At 41.1% G+C, this 7,555-nt stretch overlaps 1 long non-coding RNA gene across 5 annotated transcripts in view; it reads right to left on the bottom strand.

The window, feature by feature from the left end:
• Window positions 1–2,849: 2,849 nt before the first annotated feature.
• Window positions 2,850–7,555, bottom strand: part of LOC139614194 (uncharacterized) — a 114,891-nt gene continuing 110,185 nt past the window's right edge. For 2 of the 5 annotated variants that reach the window (XR_011686926.1, XR_011686927.1), the window contains one exon: window positions 6,971–7,528. This is a non-coding gene — a long non-coding RNA (uncharacterized lncRNA). Of the gene's footprint in view, window positions 6,561–6,970; window positions 7,534–7,555 lie in introns of those variants that run through there. The other 3 variants (XR_011686922.1, XR_011686929.1, XR_011686921.1) reach the window with 3 other exon arrangements.

Here is a 7,555-nt window from a genome sequence, read left to right as displayed (position 1 = left end):
CTTTTGAGCTTGAACAAATAACCACCAGGGACCGAGAGACTTAAGAACATCAGAAGTGGCTACTTTCATTCATTTCCTACATACACAAGACGACCACTTCAGATTGTCTGTTAAAACCCTGCATGCAGAGTTTCTCAAAAGCAGAAATGTGAAATTCCAGACAATCAGTTAAGCTAGAGATCCAATCACTGGATATAAATACCCCTTTCTTATGTATCATATTACCGCTGCATAAACTCTTACAATTTCATCAGCCTTGAGAATGGGAGATTCTGATTAATCCCTTCAGTCATCAAAATGGTCTTCAAAAGGAAAAGGTTCTCAAACGTGTGGTAATGGGTGGTTGAGGGGGTGGGGGTTGGGGGCGGTGGGGGGGGATTATGCAAACTTCACAGTGATTAATTTTGGCCTGAGACGTATCTCCAGTGATGGTAGCCGGGAGAGGAGCATATTGATTGATTGCTGCAGGGGGCGCGAGGTTCTGCACATTTACTTTTTGATGAATAGGCTGTCAGGGCCACGAACAACCAAATATGGCCCCGTAAATGAATGTTTAAGCGATTATGGTATAAGTGTAAATATTACACATCCATTAAGGAGGATTACATTTGGTGCCACTTTGAAGAGGGGAGGATATAAAAGGGACAAGACCGCAAAATATCCCACAGCAGAGTAGGTGCATGGAGAAATGTGGTTTTAATCTGCATGTATAATGTTTTAGAATTCTAAATAGGAAAGTCCTTGACATTAATCTGCGCCTGTGTGTGAGTATTTGTGCATGAATGCGTGCAAGTGTGTGTGTTTATGTGGACTGATGTGTGTTTTCAAGAGGGCAAGGACTGAAGATGTGGGCTTTTAAGTTGACAGAGCATGCCAGTGCATCCACCCGCTCAAATTACCACGCGATAAAACGCATCCGGGGTAATGCACTGGAGGTGAGAGTGGGAATAAACGCCTGCTTCAAAGATGATTTGTGCTCAGCGCGGATTAATTCCCCTACCTAAGAAAAATCAATAGCACTGTGTGCAATAGGAATACATTTGTGTCACCTCTTGGAGACACGGAAGTGAAAACAGCTCAGAAGAAGGTTTAGACAATGCACATCAAAATGACTAAAACCCAGCCAACAACTACACTGGTTAGACGGCTCATTGAGGAGAGCTGCCAGTAATTAAGGACTTCCTCTCTTTGTCTTTCTCTCTGCGGCTCCCTCCGTCTCACAGCTCAATGTGAATTAAATGTATTTCTCCAAAATAGCACTTGTGTAATCCTTAACTTTTGAAACTCCAGTATTTGATCACTCAAAATATGCAAATATATTCACCATCATTCATTGTTCAAATAAACACTTCCCATCTCAGTTTGGGCATGGCATCCGCAACACTCGACCCCCTATACAGAGAATCTATTTAAATGGGAGATGGATTATTTTGCTTAATTTATGATTACTGGAGAGCAAATGTATTTAAATACATATACATTTAAATACTTTATGCATCTAAACTCACACATGGATGCATGTAGACACAGTTGCTGGAACAGCTCAAACGTACACACAGAAAATATACACATCATAAGCGACACAAAGAGATGCTGATTTCAAACACAACAGAAATTCCACTGGGAGAAACCCAGTGTGTTTGTTTTTTTTTTTTGTCCTCAACAGCATGTCAAAAAGACTGTAGCAAAAACAAATCTGTTATCCTGATTGTGGGCTCATTCTGTTACATATGTGATAATTAATAAATGTGCATATTTAATGCTTTTTTCTGTCCTTTAACCGTTTGCTATGTTTTCTGAAAAACATCTTGACCTTTGCCCTCTGTGGTCATGTTGTCTTTGGGACAATATCTTGCTGTTGGCATGATGCAAGATATTGTTTTCCATACATTTCCATATCCCCAGACAGAGTGTCCTCGCATCCTCGCATTGACTAAATGATAAACACCAGGGCCTCTGTTTGCTACTGATCTTCTGAAGAGAAGACAGACAGGAGATCAATAAGCTCCCCACCCTCCTTCCCATCTGTAGGCATTGGCTTTTCCTCTGTTCAAACCCCCCCCCCCCAGCTCCACTCTTTCCCCAAATCGTCGCTCTGTCAGCGCATCCTCCATCAGCCTTCGCGCAGCCTCTCTGATGGCTCGATCCTCTGCCTTTCACTCACGCCTACAACCCTGTGCCCCCCCCCCCTCCCCCCCCCTTCCTCTGCACTGTCCTTTATTGCTTTATAAGAAATATAATCCCATTGATCCAAAACCCGATGGGAAGTGTTGATCTGTAAACAGACGAGTGCTCAATAAGAGCTGTCCAGGCCTCTAGAGAGGAGATGGAGGGATGGTGGGTGTTTGGTGTTCTGGGTTCAGCTGGTAGAAGAGAGGTGTGCTCGTGAGATGGGCTGCTGTTAGAGGACATGTGGTGGCGGTAGTGGTAGTGGTGGGGGGGGTGTCAGTATCTTTGTGTTTTGGCATCATTTATCAGTTTTATTGCTTTCTTGTCTTGTTGCTGGTTGCCATCGCCCCTCACCTGGCCCTCCAGCTCCCCCGGTAAACCTCGCCTCCCATGTCTGCTGCAGGCTCACTTTGATCAAACTATGTTCTGCTCGTGCAATTAAAAGTCCACAGCTCAGGGTGAGCAGATGTAAGATGTGACATTTTGCTTTTGACTGACGATGAATTCAGAGTGACGGGCCGGACAGACGCATCCAGGCATGGATATGGATTAATTTTTTTCCCCTTATGTTCCCACACTCACTACAACCCCTCCTCCGCGCCCTCCTCCTGCCTTCCCTGCTGTCATATTTTGCCTCTTCTTGAGGTGTTGGGGCCTAACTGTAAGGGAGTGCACCCCACACCCCACCTAAACCTAAATCATTACTTGACAGTTTAAAAGGGCAGAAAGCAATGGATGGCTTTTTTCTCAGTGTTTCCATGGTTATTTTCTCTCTTTTAACCCTTTTTACTTTGTGCCTTTGATAAAATGGGTGGGTCTATCTGTACTTACACTGCTCCTGTGTCAAGGTCATGTGTCACTGAGAGAGTGAGGCGCAGACTCTCAAGCTAGATGGAGACTTTTTTTCTCTGGCTGATGTGTGAGAGGGGAAAAATTAGGATTGTTTCTCGCTATTACATTTTTAGTACAGAGAGTCAGCCGTGTCATTTGAGTCCCTCCATATGCCGATACAGGATTTACCTCCTCCATCTAAACTGAACTTAGGTTAACCTGGACCATCTCTAGCCACAGGTGTGGGGTGGCTATGCAGTAATGGCTTTTTGCGGTCAGGCTATTGATCCAGCTCTACAGGATGCTTCAAAGTGTTACTTGCATGGCCAGAGTCAAGACACTAAAAACATTTAGGTAAAACCGCCATGTTGGAGAAAAAGGCACAACATCCAAGTGAGTCGTACTTTGAAAACTGCTATTCCCGCACAACATGTGCAATTATTAGCATACCAACTATGTATTAACAGTGAATGTACAGACACATTATGATCAGTAATAGCCATACTCTTGTTCACTTTGTTGTCTTATGTGTGCACTATGCTTGTGGGTGGGGTGAGGAAAAAATAAAGTTAAAAGGTCAAAATGGTTGTGTCAAGATGTTAAATAACAAGTAATGTTTCAGTGACATAAACTGACAGAATAAAGTATTAAAAAAAACTGCTGTCATATCAAGATTGTGCTTTTCAGACCACAACCACACATTTAAAGGGTCATCAGACACATAGCAAATAACTTGTTTGCCTTGATAACATTCTTCCAATAATCAGTCAAGACTGAGGTGATGCTACAGCCATGGGTGAAAAACTACATGCATATACAATACATATAATAATGTTAACCATGCTATAGCAATGGTATGATAAGCGTACATATTTTGATGAACAATCTGGAAATTCTATATTTGATGAATTGGACACTGTAAAAGCTGGGGGAGGAAATAAAAAGTGACAGTAAGCAACATCACGGTATTGATTGGACTGGTCCAGAGAACCAACAGAGAGGTTAAGGTCAAAGGCACATTCTTGTTAATAAGCCGTAAAACAAACTGTACAGTTAAAAGGTGACATCAATACGGACACCCTGAACTCTCCTAACACAGGTCCCTATCAGAGTGTGAGCTCACATGAAAACTCTCCATCTCTGGCGTCTTTAACTCAAAACCAATCAGACTTCAAATGTAGTGGCTTGAAACACCATGCAAAACTGGTGTGTGCAGAATGTGCACAGTTCTGTTTGAGCTAAACCAGTATTCAAAGAGTGCCACTGTGCAAGTGTTTACAATGAATTCTTAAACAGCCAGTCCACGTAGTCAGCCCTACCTTTCCTGCTTTGGTTCACTGCCTCTCCAAATGTCACAAATACTCCTAACACAGTGCATACACAGAGAGCAGCAGGTCTCACGCTGCACTAAAATGGGGTCAGCAGTGGTCCAAAGCGTGTGATATCCACACACACAGAGTTGTTATTTCCAGTTTGACCCATGACCCGTCGCACAACGGGCAAGGGGAAGCTTTTTGATTCACAATTAAGCAGAGATAAAAACAACACACCTCATGTTGCATGCATGAAGTTTCTGTCTATTGAATTTAAGGACAAATCACAAGTGGCAAGCCATCCATCAAACACCAACATGACCAATCAGGACGATTGATCCACCAATTTCCCCAGTCAGCAATAATCAGGTGGCTCTCCAGCTCTCAGTGTATTGTGCGTCTGAAAGACATTGTCCCATTCTCGGAAGGTAACAAATGACTATCCAAACAGAAAGGTAGGCCAAGAAGTGCTGGCAAAAGGTAAACCTGACTATTATATAATTAGAATAGCAGCAAATTATCATTTAATGTGAGCTGTGTGTTTTTGTTCATTTGAAAATGACTAGCGCTTTGCTGAACTTGTAAATTGTCCAGAAAAGATTATCTCATAAGAGAAGACACCCCCCCAAAAAATTAATAAACAGATTTTCCCCAAATCTGAGCACAACTTGGATGTTTTATTATTATGGTTGTTGAGCCAGCTGTAACCTGCCTGTATTGCTGTTTTATTGTGCTGTCTTATATGATATTGTTTTTCTACTGTTATAAGTATGATGTACTGGTGTCTCTTGCATTATTTTTTACAATTTCTCACTGGCTGTCTTGATTTGATGTGTGGAAATCAGTCCATTTGTCTGTTTGATGAGCAAACAGCTGCATGAGCCTGTTTTCTATCTTTCATCATAAAATAAGTGATTTTAACTCAAACTGGCACAATAACAGGGATCAATCCAAGAAATGCAAACACGGGAATGCAACCGCTTTTTAGTGCTATCATCATTTCACTCTGGCTGTATTTCTGCCAGATCTGATCAGGAATCACGGGTGCAAACTTATATCTATTTGAGAGGCAGCTGCAGTTAGCAGCACTCAGGCTAGCTTTGGGCCTGGGATTCAGCCCAAGTACAATCAATATACTTTTCAGTATATAAATGTTTATTTCCCTTGGTGACATTGAGAGTAATGAGTCATGTCAATTTCAGTAAAATAAAATTACTTTTGTCAAAAACACAATTTTCCTGTTTTTCAGTCTATGTTAACATGTCTATCCTCCACACTATCCCTTCTACAAGGCATTTTAAATGGGGGCTCTCACATTATTGTAAACATTATTTCACTAGAAAAATACAAACACCATAACTATTGTAAACAAGCTGAAAAATAATTCACCCTCAAAGACTGAGGAATTGTGCCTGAATGCTTGATCTCCTTGATAGTGTAATCACCTCCTTAGTCATCAACAAATGACTGCAATTGCCAGGCAGAGACCCCAGAGTCAACTTAGCAACTAGACAGATGGCTGGGACAGAAAAATCATAGTTGTGCAATATTCATAAATATTAATTTCTGGGAATGTGGCTCGGACTGAATATGTGTTATTCTTATATTTTCAACCATCAACAACCAAACACGCTGGTACTGTGATGGCTCTTAGCCTCCCTCCCCTTGAAAGACGTGCAGGATAAAGCTGTAGCAGGCATGGTGAGGGAAGTGATCTGCCGTCACGGTTGATTCCTGTGAAATAGGCATGAAGCAGGCTATCTGAATCTGAACAAGGACCAGCACAATGGCTGAGTTCTCAGATGAAGGGAGGGAAACATCCAATTTGTTCTGCACTGGCTCTTCGTACTACAAGTGTCTGTGGACAAACTTCCATATCAGTGTCTCTACTTTACTGCTCCTTAAAAAATGTTTCACTTGCAAGGTTTCAGAGAATTGATACAAGAAATTTAGACAAGGCGTTTCAGAAAATAGAACAAAAACAGTACTGAGGAAAGAATCAGGCAGAAGCAGATGCTGCTGCTGTTATTAGTTATTGATTGGATGCTGATGATAGTAGAAGCTTTGGATCTGTTAACACAACAGTGACACAAACAAAGTCAGAACAAATCTGGCTCATTGCTGAGCACGGACACAATTGTGACACTGGGATTACAAAAACATTCTGCTGTAAAAATTGCCATAATGTGAAACTTACACAAAATTTGTAGCTGTTTAGTTTCTTTCTCTTGGTTTCTCAGTCCTTACCTGGAAAGAACATTTTCTTATAATTATATTTTTTCCTTGAAAGATTATGTTATCATTTCGACAAAAACTATGGTTGATGAATACTTCCTAATGTATCTGATTTTCTCATTAAAACAAAAAACACTACATGAGATTAGTACATTAAGTACGTACAACAAGGAAGGTTAGTTTTGTGGTGTTCATTTGAAAATTCGTAAACAGTTTAAACATTAAAGTGGATAAAAGACACCAACCTGACCTCTTTGGTCCTCTAAATATTTGCATTTCATTACAATTAACACATAATTACACAACCCCTTTCCAGGAAACCTCTTAAAGGTCCCTTATTGTAGAAAGTAAGATTTCCATATATATATATATATATATATATATATATATATATATATATATGGTTTAGGTTCTATATTAATGCAGAGTGCTCAATCCTCTGAAAAATGCACACAGCCCATATTCAGAAACTGTTCCTTAAAACAAGGGCTTCCGTAATTTTGTGATCTCTATTAAGAACTCTTATTAGTTATTAGTTTTGTTCGGCCACTTCAATGATCTTTTCAGCTTTTAATAGTTTTAATGCTATTGTTCCAATCGTTGGAATGCTTTTACCTAGCTGTTTTAAGTTTCCCGTTTTATCAATCGTGATGTTTTATGTGTAATGCTTGGGCTGAAAACCAGTTATTATTATATCTGTGGGTGTGCACTGCAACTTTGCTTACTCACAGTTAAGGGATGATATCCACTGCCTCTAGTCAGTGCTCTGAAAAAGGATAAGCTGCTTGACGGCTTTATCTCTGTAGTGGGTGCTCAGGCAAAGCATATTTCTTGTGTGCACTCTTTCACTCTTGCCGTCCCAGCTGCACGATCAACCTCTTCCCCGATGTCCCCAGTGGTCTTGGATTCTGCAGCCACGCTCACTCCCCTGGCTGGCCTCAAGGCACACCACCACTGTAGCAGCTGACCGGCATGAAACACTGTCCTTGTTAGAATCCCGGAGAGAG

Source organism: Trachinotus anak, unplaced genomic scaffold (assembly GCF_046630095.1).
Source record: "Trachinotus anak isolate AG129_WGS33_773 ecotype Australia unplaced genomic scaffold, CSIRO_AGI_Tana_v1 ptg000003l, whole genome shotgun sequence".
NCBI classification, from domain to species: Eukaryota; Metazoa; Chordata; class Actinopteri; order Carangiformes; family Carangidae; genus Trachinotus; species Trachinotus anak.
This window is presented reverse-complemented; position numbering and strand designations above follow the sequence as displayed.